Source organism: Callorhinus ursinus, unplaced genomic scaffold (genome assembly GCF_003265705.2).
Source record: "Callorhinus ursinus isolate GAN/ISIS: 27379988/994484 unplaced genomic scaffold, GSC_fseal_2.0 scaffold22, whole genome shotgun sequence".
Classification (NCBI taxonomy): domain Eukaryota; kingdom Metazoa; phylum Chordata; class Mammalia; order Carnivora; family Otariidae; genus Callorhinus; species Callorhinus ursinus.
The window spans coordinates 5,939,678-5,956,767 of record NW_027397084.1 but is presented as its reverse complement, the minus strand read 5'-3'; the positions used below and the strand labels follow the sequence as shown (position 1 = coordinate 5,956,767).

At 34.7% G+C, this 17,090-nt stretch overlaps 1 protein-coding gene and 2 pseudogenes across 4 annotated transcripts in view; 2 read left to right on the top strand and 1 right to left on the bottom strand.

Annotated features, from left to right (window-relative positions):
* Nucleotides 1-17,090, bottom strand: part of CD2AP (CD2 associated protein) — a 133,467-nt gene that overhangs the window by 107,685 nt on the left and 8,692 nt on the right. The window lies entirely within an intron of this gene.
* On the top strand, nt 40-1,111 carry LOC112837779 (serine/threonine-protein phosphatase 2A 56 kDa regulatory subunit alpha isoform pseudogene; annotated as a pseudogene).
* LOC112837780 (activated RNA polymerase II transcriptional coactivator p15 pseudogene) lies at nt 13,207-14,769 on the top strand (annotated as a pseudogene).

The window sequence follows — 17,090 nt, the reverse complement described above, 5'->3', positions numbered from 1 at the left end:
GTCAGAAGTTAGCTGCATCAGTGTTGTATACTTGATTTCATGGACTCAGTTTCAGACTTGAAGACCAACAAAATTCAAAGAACAACACTGAACTGATTGAGTATGTTTCCCAACTAATTGTGGGGTAATCTGTCAAATCAGTGTACGGTGATAAAGTAAAAATAATCAGTGCTGGCATCTTCCATACTCTTCCTCCAAGTCATAATCTAGATTTTGATCCAGAAAAGGATGAACTTGAAGCCTCTTGGCTTCACATACAATTGGTGTCAGAGTTCTTAAGATTTTTGGAGAGTTTTGGTTTGGAGAGCATTGCAAAGTAATGTATGGACCAGAAATTTGTAAAACAGTTCCTGACCTTTTCAACAGTGAAGGTATCTCAGAGAACAGGAATACCTGAAGACTGTTCTGCACTGAATTTATAGGAAATTTCTTGGATTAAGAGCATTTATCAGAAAACAAATTAACAACACTTTCCTCAGGTTCATATATGAAACCACATTTCCATGGGGTTGCTGAACTCTTTGAAATATTAGTAAGTTTTATCAATGGCTTTATGCCATACTACTGAAAGCAGAACATAAATAATTTCTAATGAAGGCTTTTATTCGTATGCATACTGCAAAAGATTTAGCTTTGTCCCATGCTCAGCTAGCCTACTCTGTTATATAGTTTCTGGGGAAAAATACAACACCAACATAACCAGAGATCACAGGACTGCTAAAATTTTGGCCAAAAACATGCAGTCAGAAAGAGGTGATGCTTTTTCAGAAGAAAAGTGAGAAATCTTAGATGTCACTGAACCAAAACAATTCCAAAGAACTGAAGAACCCCTTTTTAAGCAGATATCCAGGTGTATCCAGTTCTCAGTTTTAGGTTGGAGAAAGGGTACTGCACACTTCTGGAATAATGAATATACTCTTAGTTTGAGGAGAATATTAATAAAATCCTGACAATTACATTTGGCAGTTTGTAAAAAATCTCCAATGAACACTGGAATTAGACCACTGTAGCCCTGGTGTACAACACACAGAAAACCCTAATGGACATAAAAACAGCAAGCTTTCCAACAATTTTACTAGCTCACCCAAAGATGAAAGACAAAAAAGAGTAAAAGAAGAAATTGGAACACAACGAATTTTAAGGAAAAATCAGAGCAGCAAAAGCTAAAGAAAGCTTAAGAAAAGCAGAACAGTGCTTACAACATGCACAGTATTCTCAGCAGAAGTAACAAATTAAAGAAAAAAGCCTACACCACTACTGGATAAGCATAATTTTGTACACTGTTTTGAAACACGTAAAAATTTTGAAACAAACTTCATCAGTATAACTAAAAGGCCAATTTTTTTCCCAGCAAATGTAAATGAAAAAAATAGACTAAACATAGCTCTGTGCTATACCATGGTCACAGTACACTGTAACCTTTGTCTCATCATGGATTTACTGTGTCACTTTCAAGTTATGAGTGAGATAATTATGAGTGGTAAGAATTATTATTTGAATTTTTATTTTACTGCACACATAGGTATATTTTTCCTTTTTATAATGCTCTTCATTCATATTGTTACAGACTTTAGTTACTATGAAAAAGAGTATTTCCTAAATAAAACGGGAGGTATAATCCTTACCCTTCTCATTTCTCCTAGACATATGATGAGAGGAATTGCCCACTCTGAGCATTCCTTCACTAAAGATATTGCTTTTATTCTAAAATCTAAGCAAAAACTTAAATTGCCAAGCTTTTTAAAGCACAAAATATAAATAAAAGCTGGGAAAATAAAACAAATAAGATAAAGGATGCTATTGGTGGGCTCATCACCAGACTAAACACCACCAAAGACAGAATCAGGAAACTTGAAAATAGGTCAATAGAAACTTCCCAAACTGAAATGTAAAGAGGAAAAAAAAGAAAACAGAACATCTAAGAATTGTGTAACAATTTCAATAGATATATGTGTAACTGGAATGGTAGAAAAGGAAGATAATGGAGAATTTTCCAAAATCAGTACCATACACCAAACCACACACCTGGGAAACTCAGAGAATACAAAACAGGAAAATGTGAGAAAAGTCTACACCTAATCACAACCTTTTCAAACTGCAGAAAACCAAACATAGAAATTCTTGAAGCCATAAGAACAAAAGCACCTTACATATAGAAGAACAAGGGTAAGAATTATAGCAAACCTCTCTTCAGGAACACTCAAGAGAGGGGAGTAAACCATTCGAAGTTTGAAAGAAAAAAACTACCAACTTAGAATTCTAAGAAGGAAGTTTACAAAGATAACAGATCAACCTTAAGAAATAAGAAAAATCTCGGGCACCTGGGTGGCTCAGTTGGTTAAGCGACTGCCTTCGGCTCAGGTCATGATCCCAGAGTCCCGGGATCGAGTCCCACATCAGGCTCCCTGCTCGGCAGGGAGTCTGCTCCTCCCTCTGACCCTCTTCCCTCTCATGCTATCTCTCATTCTCTCTCTCTCAAATAAATAAATAAAATCTTTAAAAAAAAAAAAAAAAGAAATAAGAAAAATCTCTGGGGCGCCTGGGTGGCTCAGGTCACGATCCCAGGGTCCTGGGATCAAGCCGCACATCAGGCTCCCTGCTCGGCAGAGAGCCTGGTTCTCCCTCTCCAACTCCCCCTGCTGTGTTCCCTCTCTCGCTGTCTCTCTCTCTGTGTCAAATAAATAAAATCTTAAAAAAAAAAGAAAGAAAAATCTCAAATAAATAATCTAACCTTATATCTAAAGAAACTAGAAAAAATACAAAGCTCAAAGTTAAAAGGAGAAAGAAAATAAAAATCAGAGTAGAAATAAATGATATAGAGATTTTTAAAAAATAAAAAAGATTAATAAAACCAAGAACTGCTTTTTGGCAAGATAAATGAAATTGATAAACCTTTAGCTAGACTTATCAAGAAAAAAAGAGAGAACTTAAATAAAATCAGAAATAAAAGAAGTAACAACTAAGACCACAGAAAAACAAAGAATTATTAGGATACTACTCTGGAAAATTATATGCAAACAAACTGGCTAACCTAGAAGATACGGATAAATTTCTAGAAACATAAAATCTTCCAAAACTGAATCAGAAGGAAATAGAAAATCCGAACAGACTGATGACCAGTAATGAAATTAAACAAACAAAAGTCCAGGACCAGATGCCCTCACAGTTGAATTCTACCAAATATTTAAAGAGTTAAGACCTATTCTTGTCAAACTATTCCAAAAAATAGAGGAAGAAAAGATTCCAAATTTCACTCTACAAGGCCAGCATTACCCTAATACCTGAACCACTAACACTACAAAAAAAGAAAACTACAGACCAATTTTCTCTGATGAACATAGATGCAGATATCTTCAACAAAATATTAGCAAACTGCATTCAACAATACAAGAATCATTCACCACTATCAAATAGGATTTGTTACAGAGATGCATGGTTCAGTATTCACAAATCAATCAACATGATGTATCATATTAACAAAATAAAGAATAAAACCCATATGATCATCTCAATAGATGCAGAAAAAGCATTTGCTAAAATTCAACATCCATTCATGATAAAAACTCTCAACAAAGTGGATTTAAAGGAAACACACCTCAACATAATAAAGGCCATAGCTAATGTCATACTCAATGGTGAAAAACTGATTTTCCTTTAAGATTAGGAACCAAAAAAAAAAAAATTAGGAACAAGACAAGGATGCCTACTCTTGAAATTTTTATTCAAAACAGTACTAGAAATGCTAGCTATAGGAATCAGACAAGAAAAGTAATAAAAGGTATCCAAATTGGCAAGAAAGAAGTAAAACTGTCACTATTTCCAAATGACATGACCCTGTATTTAGAAAAGCCTAAAGACTCCACCCGAAAACTTTAGAATAAATGAATTCAGTAAAATTGCAGAATACAAAATGAATACCCGTAAATTGGTTATATTTCTATACACTAATAACAAAATAGCAAAAAGAAAAATTAAGAAAACAATACCATTTATAATTGCACCAAAAAGAATAAAATAGCTAGGAATAAACTTAACCAAGGAGGTAAAAAAACCTATACTGTGATAATTATAAGACACTGAAGAAAGAAAATGAAGACGACACAAATGGAAAGTTATACCATGCTCACAGAGTAAAATAATTAATATTGTTAAAGTGTCCATACTCCTCAAAGCAACCTACAAATTCAATGCAATCCCTATCAAAATACCAAAAGTGTTTTTCACAAAACTAGAATAATCCCAGCACATGTATGAAACCACAAGACACTGAATGGCCAAAACAATCTTGACAAAGAACAGCAAAGCTGGAGGTATGACAATCCCAGATTTCAAGATATACTACAAAGTCATAATAATCAAAAACAGTGTTGTTCACACAAAAACACTTAGATCAGTGAAACAGGATTGAGAACCTAGAAGTTAACCACACTTATATGATGAATGTACAATGTGGAAAAGACAGTCTCTTCAATAAATGGTGTTGGGAAAACCGGACTGCTGCACACAAAAGAATAAAACTGGAACACTTTCTTACACCAAGTAGAAAAATAACTCAAGGGCGCCCGGGTGGCTCAGTTGGTTAAGCGACTGCCTTCGGCTCAGGTCATGATCCTGGAGTCCCAGGATCGAGTCCCGCATTGGGTTTCCTGCTCAGCAGTGAGTCTGCTTCTCCCTCGGACCCTCCCCCTTCTCATGCTCTATCTCATTCTCTCTCAAATAAATAAAATCTTTAAAAAAAAAAAAGGCAGTAGTCTCTGACATTGGCCTTGACAAATTATTTATGGATGTGTCCCCTCAGGTAAGGGAAATGAATAAAAAAAAAAACTATGTGGACTACACCAAAATAAAAAGCTTTTGCACAGCAGAGGGAAATTTCAAATGATTAAGGCAAGAGACCAAACTAAGTATAAAGTACAAACCAAATCTGTAAAATATATTTTTTTAAGACCTGATATACATCAAAATAACTGTTCACTCTGTAGAAATGTACAGGTCTTTTTTTCCTCCTTCTTTATTCTGTTTTCTCTAAACTTCCTAAAATGAACAGTTTTACAATTAAAGATGATACTAACGTTGGTAATTCATAATGTGCTGTATTTACAGAACATTAGTGTGGCAGAACCCCAATTATGCAAGTGTTCCTTATTATAATGTCGTTCTTTTCCAGTTAGGGTTCATTCCAAGGTGATACAGGAGGGTATCTGATGTTATGCCCCACAGCATACATCAAAACCTTTCACCTAGAAGTAGAGCTAGTTAGAATCAATGGGGTATGTTTCAACCCTGAAGGAATCATTAAAAAGCCATAAATCCCATCTGCCCTACTCTGATAGAATTCTCTTATAATTTAAGACTAAACTCAATACAAAAAAGCTAATCCCAATCTTCCAACAATACTTCACTGTCTTAGAAACCACAAGTTCTACAGTACACATCATATGGAACAAGAAATGTTCCTGACTTAAAATGTACTGTTTTTCAAGTTCTTGTCTACTTCTCAATAGTGCTATCTGATCTTAGCCATCTACTTAATTATAACACCTATATTTGGATATGAGAATTGTTAAATTTCTTTAATGATATTCATATATATGTATACACATATAAACTATACATATGTATATATAAACATACACAATGTTTTTCAAAATATTATAGTGAGTCATGAAGTGTGGCAAAAAAATATGTCAGCAATACAATGAACTCCTCCTTAAATTATGTTGAATTACTCTAAATTATTTGTGCCTTCTTGCAGGAGAATTATACTGGGTTGACTTTCTTTTTTTTTTTTTAAGATTTTATTTACTCATTCATGAGAGACAGAGAAAGGGAGAGAGAGAGAGGCAGAGGGAGAAGCAGGCTCCCAAGGAGCAGGGAGCCCGATGCGGAACTCGATCCCAGGACTCCAGGATCATGACCTGAGCCGAAGGCAGACGCTCAACCATCTGAGCCACCCAGGCACCCTGAGTTGACTTTCAAATATTTTATCCACTTTAACAAAATCTCTACTCGGAAGTCCAACTTTCATTTCAACAGTTCATGTCTAAGTAAAATTTACTTATTCCTTAAAAATTAGTTTGTTGTAAAAGCTATTTTATACATAGTTCAAGTAGTATTTTTTTTTTCAGATAAACTACAACCAAAAACACTAACTTCTCATTTATTAGAGCTAAATGAACCAGATATTCCTAAAGTCAGTAAACTTCAAAATAAACACATCCTAGGGCGCCTGGGTGGCTCAGTAGGTTAAGTGTCTGCCTTCAGCTCATGATCCCAGGGTCCTGGGATCTAGCCCCACATCGGGCTCCCTGCTCAGAGGGGAGCCTGCTCCTCTCATTGGCGCTCTCTCTCAAATAAATAAATAAAAATCTTTAAAAAAAAATAAAAACAAGGGCACCTGGGTGGCTCAGTTGGTTAAGCGACTGCCTTCAGCTCAGGTCATGATCCTCAAGTCCCAGGATCAAGTCCCGCATCGGGCTCCCTGCTCAGCAGGGAGTCTGCTTCTCCCTCTGCCCCTCCCCCCTCTCATGTGCTCTCTCTCTCTCTTTCTCTCGCAATAAAAAAATTAAATAAATAAATAAATAAAATAAAAAAACTAAAACAAAATAAATAAACAAACTCATCCTAGATTTGGGGGGATATTTTTGCCAATATATATACAAATAGCCATCCTAAACCCAAAGACTTAAGTTATGATTATTTAACTAACCAATAAACAATAGTAGCACTTGTATGGTTAGCTCACCCCGCAATCCACTTCTAAAACATCTCAAAAGATTAAATACTTCAAAGAAGCCTATCAGGATGAGCAATGAAAAATAAACTGGAGCCACAAGAGATTACAGAATACACAAAGAGATCTGTCAATTCAGCACTCTAAAATGGGATGCTGCAGAGTTGGGGCCAGACTCAGAGGCTCAGAGTCATGTGACAACCTATGAAACTGGGCTGGTTCTTGGTTAGACTATAAATTTCCAACCCTAAATCTCAATTAAATGGATAAATTTCTATTTTAAAAAGAAACACGAATTACTCAAGAGACTAAAAATAAAATCAACAGCCATCATCCAGGAATAAAATCAGAAAGTGGCCTAAAAATAGCCTCAAAAACAGTTCCCAAAAACAGATGATTTGTTTTAAAGGTTAATTCTTTCAAAACTACCATAAAACACAAAATAAGCCTACAAAGCTTCACTATCTTAAAATAATCATTATTTAAAAACAATTTAAGTGATATTAAGACCAAAAATTGTACCCACAAATATACTGCCTCAAACACATAACGTTCTATCAAATGCATAGATAATTAGCCACCACAATAAGCAGGGGATAGAGGTTTAATCTTGGAAAATCTGGGGCAACTGGCTGGCTCAGTCAGTAGAGCATGCAACTCTTGATCTCAGGGTCATGAGTTCAAGCTCCATTTGGGTGTAAAGCCTACTTTGAAAAAATAGTAAGAAAGAAAGAAATCTTGGAAAATCTAATTTATCATATAAACAGATAAAATTAAGAAAAACCACACGATCCACAGATTCAAAGTAGCATTCTTGAGCGTTAGTGTGTTTTGTGTGAACTCAATCCCTCTTGTCCCAGTAAAAAGCTCCTAACATGAGGTCTTAACCTCAAGCTTTGCCCCAGAAAACACAAGCTTTGGGGCCAAATTAGCAATTCAGTTCTTCTCAGGATAACTATATTTATAACATGTACATTCAGACCTAGTTTATATTAGGGCAGTGGTTCTCAACCAGGATGATTTTGCCCCACAGGGGACACTTGGCAAAGTCTGGACACATTTTCGGTTGTTACAGCTCAGGGAATGCTACTGGCATCTAGTGGGTGGGGGCCGGGGATGCTGCTAAGCATCCATCAATGCACAGGATAGTCCACCACACAAATTAATTTCTGACCCAAAACTGCTAAGGTTGAAAAATTCCATATAAGGGGAAATATGCTACATAGCGATTTTCATCTCATCCCGTAAATTCTAGTTGAGTGAAAAAGAACTCTTCTCAGGGCACCTGGCTAGCTCAGTCAGAAGAGTGTGCAACTCTCGATCTCAGGGTTGTAGTTTTCAGCCCCACACTGGGTATAGAGATTACTAAAAAATCAAGCTTAAAAAAAACCCATACACACAAACAAAAAACACCTCTCCTCTCACACATACACATACAAACACACACGCGCGCGCGCGCACACGCACGCACGCGCAAGGAAGAGGGTAGGAGAAATGCAAAGGAGGGAGGGAAGGAAATGGAAGTAAATATCAAGATTGTGGTGAGAAGCTTCTAAGCAAACAAAACAATCAAAATTTAAAAGCAAGCAAACTGGAAACTAGGAATAAATATTTGCAGCAAACCAAAGAATTAAAAGAATTTCTAAGAACCAAAAAGAAAAATAATACAACCAAGGTTGAAAACAAGCAAAAGAAAATGTAGTATTTAAAATGAAGTACAGCCACTCTAGGAATTTAATTCTCACTTTGAAAAAAAAAAGAAACATATTTTCTTAGCAACCTGGACTCAGTAGGGAGGGGGACCACGCAGGGGGGTTGATGATAGTATTTTTTAAGGAGTCTACATTTTCAAAAATTTTTTAATAGTGATTTTAAAAACAAAAAATAGTGATTTTTTTTAAAAAACAAAATCTGAAAACCAAGGTTAAATTTCTTAAAATCCAGATTTTTTTAATTGCGCACAAAATATCAATGGTAATATAAGTTCACCAACTATTCTGCCCCAATAAACATGTATTCTTCTGATAATGAAAAATCACATCATAAAAAACATAATATAAGCAATTTATACAAATTCCAAACAGGTTTGAGTTGTATGGACATTCACTAGGGAATACTTACTTTGGTTCTAATCAATACAATATAGATAGGTATCACAATATCTAATTAGGTCTGTCAAATTAAATGTACTCTGTATTATACCACTGGTTATATCATACCATTAAGCTTTAACCTTTATTATAGCAAATGACAAATTACAAGAACTTATACAAAAATTAACAAAACTATGCTCCATTGGGGTGCCTGGGTGGTGCAGTCAGTTAAGTGCCGACTCCTGGTTTTTTTTGGCTCAGGTCAAGATCTTGAGGTCACGGGATAGAGCCCCACTTAGGGTTCTGCACCCAGTAGAGAGTCTGCTTAAGACTCCCTCTCCCTCGGCCCCTCCCCCCCTTCACTTTTCCTCTCTATAAAAACATACTCCACTGAAAAAAAAAAAAAAATACTCCACTGTAAATTCAGAAACAAGTATAAGCTTTATTCCAAAGAAGCAATAATAGAAACACTTTAATGATTCCATTAAAAATAGAAAAGATAAAAAGTATTTTATTTTTTTTAGTACTTTAGTACTATTTATTTTAGTACTTTTTATTCCCAAGATTAAATACTTATTTTTTACCAGAACCAAAAGTCTTTACCAGAAACTTCTTCCCAGGACTATCCTTACATAAATGCAGAAATGCAAAATTGATGAGCATTGCTTAATATCATTTACCAGTGACATTTCATTATTTAGGTTCCCTAAAGTTATCCAGAATGTCAAAATACTAATAAGAAAATTTCCTCATGTTCGTTAAAATAGAACTGATAAACAGCGTTTCTTACATTTTTTTCAACAGAGGTAAGTAAATCACTCTAAAGATACCATACACAAAACCCACCCCTTCCATTTGTATTCAAATAGAGCACAAAAGTTTGCATATCAGGTACTTTATCAGAGAAGAGAATATGTGGTGTAAGAAAATTTTTACACAGTATTACATTCCTTTTAATATTACTAAATCAGATCTGTGATAAATGTCTATAAAAATAATCTAAATTTTAAAAACAAAAGTATTTTAATCCCACAAAGACCAAATACTTAATAATTAGTTGAAAACAAATTACCATGCATGCGTGACTAATGGCTCCTTACAAAATAACAAAGCCTAAGAACAAATAAAATTTATCTGAAGAGCAAACATGTTAGAAAATTCAACTAAATATTTCTCATTCAGATTTTTATTCCCATTAACTTTGAGAAAATACTAAAATTAGTTTTAAGCACGTTTCAAGCCATATAAAATACCATGCATTTGTCATAAAATTTTATAGAATTCACCAAAAAAGTCTTATGATAGTCTACTGGATACGTAAGTAAAAGACCAAAGTGTAACACACAGTTAAAATTAGTTAAAAATCTTTTAAGAGAAAATAATTACCCAAATACATGTACAATGTGTAATACCAATCCACAATTTTAGGATGATAAAGATTTAATATCATTTCTTTATTCTTAAACCACATTAGGACAGGTATTTCAATCAGTATTACTTGCTCTGTTTAGCTCAACTTTTCCCCCCAATGTTTTAAGAAATAATTAAGAGGGGGTGCCTGCACGTTCCAGTCGGTTGAATGTCCAACTCTAGATTTCAGCTCAGGACATGATCATGATCTCAGGGTCATGGGATTAAGCCCCAAGTCAGGCTCTGCACTCAGCTGGAGGTCTGCTTCTTTTCCTCTGCCCCTCCCAGCGTGCACGCGTGCACCGCGCACGCGAGCGCGCGCACACACATTCACTCTCAAATAAATCTTAAAAACAAAACAAAACAAAATTAAGAGGGCATGCTTTAAAATCAAAGCAATAGAACTTTAATTCAGCCTTCTCCACATCCTTTCTCTGACCTTGGATGAGTAACAATCTCTTCAATTTCTAATTCTGAAAAATGGAAACAATGATGTTTTACCCCAGAATGCTCCAGGGGAAATTAAATACTGAATAAAATACCTAGCATTGTAAGCATTCCCTAAATGCTAATAATTAGCAAAGTATCAATTAAAAAAGAAATTTTAAGGTTACCAAAAAATGGAAACTGGATTTAAAAGACAATTTCACTCTTCAAGTAGACCTTAAAAGTGTAATGAAGTTATATAACTGCAAGAACCTGTAAGAAAATCAGAATCATGAAATCATTTTATTTTCTCCACATTTCCAAGCATACACCAAAAGTAAATACATGCATTAAAAAATAACCTAAATCCTTACACTCAAAAAGGTGTTAAATTCAAATTACCAGAAAACATTACCTGGCCAGGGTTGAGAGCAGGGGACCCTGTTTTACTTATCTTTGTAGGCCCAAGCCCCATCACAGTGCCTAACATATCAAATGTACTAAACAGCTATTTGTAGCACTGAAATGAAAGACATCACATTGCCTAGAATTTTAAATTCTTCTTTCTAACGCAAGTATAATGATAATACTCATTCAGCAAGTATTTGAGTGGCTGCTACTGGAAGGTAGCCACTAGTTCCAGGTACCTCTAAGGTAGAAAGGGAAAAAAAAAAAAAAACAAAGCTCTGCACTCCTGGAGTTTATACTCTACATTTATATTCTAGAAGGGTAAGACAAGCAATAAATATGTAAATAAGGAAAATACAAAGTAAATTACAATGTGGAAAGAATGGGTTAAAAAAAAAAAGCAGGGCAAGGTAAGAAGGATCAAGAATGCCTGTTATCTGTAACCCTAATGACACCTCTCGGAGGAAGTTAGGAATTCGCTCCCCATTTATAATGGTTAAGAGTAGCGCAAGCACTGGAATACACAGTTGCCTGTATTCAGTAAACTACTTCTGTGCTTCCTTCCTAATCTGTAAAATGAGAAAAATAACAGAACCCAAAAATATATAGATTTGTTGAGAATTAAATAATGCCTGTAAAGTGCTCAAAACTATGCCTTAAATAGGAGTACCTAATAATATTCACCAAATGTTAACACCCATTACAATATATCGCAATATACTGCAATCTACCCATTAATCATCAGCAACCCAGGACAAGGAACTTGCCCACCTTTTTATTTTGAATGCTTCTGTCCGTGCTGATACACAAGACCTCAAGAAATATCTGTCTAATTTAAATCAAAGTATTTACTAACAAGACAGAATTATAATTATTATTATTCTGGGAAAAAGCAATTACTATGGAACATGACTCATTACAAAGAACTAGAAATGTTAAAAGGTGGGAAAGAACTCACACAATAGCTATTTAAGAGTCCTTGAGAACCTTTTTCAGAACTCAGACCTCACTGAAAATCCAATAAAAGATACAGATTCTTTACCCCAAACAATTCCATCACAAAGGTCCATGCAAAATTTTACATGTTTAAAACTGACAGGCTCCTGAAATATATTCCTATGTCATTTCTGAGAACACATTACATGCCCAATAATTATTTGTGTTTTTCTTTTGTGCTCTTGACCAACACCATTCATTTATTTGTGAAATACCACTCTTAAATCTTACTTATCTCTGAAGTTAAGCATTATAAACTGAAAGAACAGCTCTCTAATTAATTACTAAGGCCAAATTATACTTTGAGGTAACAATCCAAATGTTGTTCAAAAGCTTCAAATTCTCTAATATACCAGTAGGCCATTTGCCAAAAACCACATTTTATTTAGAAGACAGAATGAAATAAACGTCAGGCCTATTACATGCAATCCACTAAACTGAACATTTTTCCCATGAGAAAATATTTAACTTATTTAACCATAATAATCAATAATTAAACATCTAATACAGAATTAATCAGATAAAACCAAAAATGGTTTATCATTAACAAACCCTAAAATAGTACAATTCCTTTTATAATAATTTACAATTGCATAACTTTAAAATATTTTCATATATATTCTCATTAGATTCACAACAAACCTAAGGGTTTACATTCTAAAAATGCCACGTGACTACTAAGCACTTGAATTATGGCTAGTCCAAACCAAAATGTTAAATAAATGTAAAATACGTATCAGACTTCAAAAACACAAAAAAATGGAAACCATCTAATAATTTCTTATACTGAATATATGTTGAAATAATTATTTTCTTTAACCCAACACATCCAAAATATTAAAATTAATTTCACCCCTATTCCTTTTAATTTTTTAACATATCTATTAGGAAACTTTTAATCATATATGGAATTTATCAGGTTAGTATGCTCCAAAGAACATAATGTATACTTGTTTCACAATACCCATTTAAGATAGTATAATCTTACAGTTTACTCAACATTGTTTATTTTAAACAAATGTTTAAGCAACTTAAGCCTTTACACTTAAATTTAACATGATAAATTGGGGACTTATATAGAAATGACTGATTTGTGAAACAGATAATCTTCCCTTTATTTACTAGAAGAATGTAACGTCAATGCAAAACAGACGAGGTAAGCCATCAGCAACCCACCTGACAAGATGCTTAATATCCCAAGTTACTGACTCTATTAAAAGAATTTAAGAACCTCAATGAGTCTTACAGAAAGGATTAAAGAATTTATTTCTTTTTTTTTAAGACTTTATTTTCAAATAATTTCTACACTTAATGTGGGGCTTGAACTCACAACCCTGAGATCGAGTCACACAATCTGACGGAGCCAGCCAGGCACCCCTAAAGAGTTTATTTCTAAAAAGAAAGTTAGATCTCATACCAACTTGAAACAGTAGCTCCAGTAGTCAGCATTTTTTTAGCCGGGTTTAGGTGGATATATTTCAACACACTTAAATTTTGTAATATTCATTAGACTGGCTGGATCCCTCTCCCCAATTATTCCAAATTAAAGTATAATTGCATCATAGATTTAGTGGCTACATAGCAGACTCACAATTTTCTGCTAGTTATTAAGGGGGTTAAATTTTTTTAGTAGAACAAAATAAGTAATACAGTCTCTGGCATCAATGAGCTCCGGGCAAATAAGGTCATTCATTACATATGAAATGAAGGGAATAACAAAGGAGTTTTTATTTAGGCTTTACACTATGAGGTTCTAACTAAGTTCAACTGGGTTTTATAAAATAGAAAGAATATAAGAAATTCAGGAAATATTTGTGCGAAAGAGATTATCTTGGGGTCTAAAATATCACCTTTACATCTTCATTTGACGTTCATTTGAAATTCTGCACTCTCAACAGATTTATGTTCATCATTTAAGGCAAATTTTTTTAACTGCCTTATAAAATGTGTTTGATAAGAATGGTGTAATTAATACTTAAGTAAAAATGGAGTCTTCATCTTATTTATGCACACACACTCCAAAACAGCAAGACAAAATACTCAACAGAGTGCAACCTGATGCAGCACAGTAGGAATTTAAATAACACAAAACTTTGATATAAGGAGAACACATCTCTAAATAACTTAAAGTTAGTTGTTTCTGCTCTAAAGAATAAATAAAAAGCAAGTAGGAGAGTATACATTTGAAAGATCAACTTTAATATTTCCTTAAAACATTATACTCTACTTTAGCCAAGACTGATGGTCTCAATTTTACAAATATATTAACTTCTGTTTTGCAAGTGAGCGAGCAGAAGGCAGTTCGGCTGCGAGAGCGGAGCAAGGCCTAAATCAAAGGAACTTGTTTCTTCAAACTCTTCTGGCAGCGATTCTGACAGTGAGGTTGACAAAAAGTTAAAGAGGAAAAAGCAAGTTGCTCCAGAAAAACCTGTGAAGAAGCAAGACGGGTGACACTTCAAGAGCTCAGTCATCCTCTGAGCAGAGCAGCAGCACAGACAATAACATGTTTCAGATTGGGAAAATGAGGTACACATCAGTGTTCGGGACTTTAAAAGGAAAGTTCTAGTTCATGTTAATGAATACGGGATGGATCTAGAAGGTGAAATGAAACCTGAAAGAAAAGGTATTTCTTTAAATCCCAAGCAATGCAGCCGGCTGAAGGATCAGATTTCTGACATTGATGATGTGATAAGAAAACTATAAAATCAGAGCCATAGGAAACCTATACGATAATTGTTGTTTTATTCTGTTTACATTGGCTTTTGCTTTCTAAACATTGTTTTCCAAGCTACTGTATACTGGGATTGCAGAACAATTTGTAAGATGAATACTTTTTATGTGCCTTATTAGAAGTGTTCTAAGTGAAGTTAACTGTCAACTTTATTAAGGAGGATTGCTTTGTGCCCACCACCTGGTATAGAATAAAATCAAATAATACAATCTTAAAAAACAAACAAACAAATGTATTAATTTCTATACTTAAAGCCCAAAACAAGCAATTTGGCACTTATTATAATAATCATGATAAATAAATACTCTAGAAATTTCACTCTTACAGTTATTAAAGTCAGTCTAGATGTTACATAAATTTCTGGCCTCAGTACTAGGGCACTGATAGATACTGACAATGTTAAGACAGTTTTAATATTTCTTTTTTTTTTTTAAAGATTTTATTTATTTATTCGAGAGAGAGAATGAGAGATAGAGAGCACAAGAGGGAAGAGGGTCAGAGGAAGAAGCAGACTCCCCGCCAAGCAGGGAGCCCGATGTGGGACTCGATTCCGGGACTTCAGGATCATGACCCGAGCCGAAGGCAGTCGCTTAACCAACTGAGCCACCCAGGCGCCCCAGTTTTAATATTTCAAGTAAGAGAATCTTAAAAATATCAGTGCAAATGAAAGTGTACCTAATTCTAAAGACTCAGTGCCAGGAATACAAAAAAAAAAAATACTGCCATGTCACTGGTCAAACTAATGAGAGATGAACAAATCCCATTTATCTTCCAACACAGGAATCTATATCCTGATCTTCCTTATGCTTCTCCTATAACATTTTAACATTTCTGACAATGGAATAATCCTCTTCATGTGCTACATTCCCTCTCTTGTTTAGATTTCTAATGATTCACATGTTAAGTTTTATTCCTATCAAGTTAAGTCATATTCATATCATAGCACTACAAGCCATCCCAAAACATTCATGACACTCATCAACCCCTGGAGGGAGGAAAAGAGAGGAACATATGTTAGAATCTCCAGGGGTTGAGGAATTTTTTTTAATCCAAGTAATTCTAATAATAGGCCCAACCCGTAAAACTACTATCAACTACTTAACGCACCAAAACATATTTGTCCTAATCCCCCTAGTGGCTAGCATGGCATTAACCACATTCCTAACATTAAGGCAAATACCTCTTGATTAATCTTTCTTTAAAAATAATAATAATAATAATTTATTTATTTATTTGACAGAGAGAGAGACAGGAGAGAAGGAACACAAGCAGGCGGGTGGGAGAGGGAGAAGCAGGCTTCCCGCTGAGCAGGTAGCCTGATGCAGGGCTCAATCCCAGGACCCTGAGATCATGACCTGAGCCGAAGGCAGACGCTTAACCCACCAAGCCACCCAGGTGCCCCTTGATTAATCTTTCATATAAAGCTCCTTTCCTTACCATAAGACCTTGGAACAGAACCTTTGTCTTAATGTTGGTGGTAACTGTTAGCATACTTAAAGTTGTTATTTTTCTACTAGAAACTCCCAGTGATTAGGTGCCACACAGTCACTCTCTTGGAATACGTGAACGCCAAATCATCAAAAAAGAACGTGAGCTACAAGACACTAAAACAGATGCTGGAATTTAGGATCCCATATTAGTCATCTCTGTTTTGTAAATTAGTTGGGAAAGAGAATGGGATCATGATGGGAAGTTTAATAACAGATACAGAATTTGAAAGATTATAAAATGCAAGTCTCCTACCTAGAGGCAGGAAAGGACTGAGATGGTATAAATAGGTTCTAGGAAAGAAAGAGTCTATAACATTGCCATATCTGGCAACAGATCAACATCTTAGGCTACATATCAATTTAGAACACTGAATTTTTTAAAAGCAGAGCTTCTTCTTAGAGTAAAAGCTCCTTTAAATGCGAACAACTAGTAAATACATTTTCAGTTTAATGAAAACAGTCACTGAGAGACTAGAACATCCAGGTGTCTGACACCTTCAGAAACAAACAAAAACCAAAATAAAAAAAAGAAACAATATTAAATTTAGTCCAAGGGAGGAAACTTTTAGGACCCCGAAAGGAAAATGTCTACCTCACTTGGAACTAAAACCAGAGTTCTGACTGAAAAATCAAAGTACCTTAGACCCAGGAACATACGTTTGAACTGCTCTGGTCCATTTATATACAGATTTTTTTGATAAGTACAGTATAATACTGCAAATGTATTTTCTCAGAGAATACATGTAACATACAAAATACGTGTTAATTGACTGTTTTATCAGTAAGGCTTCTGGCCAAAAGTA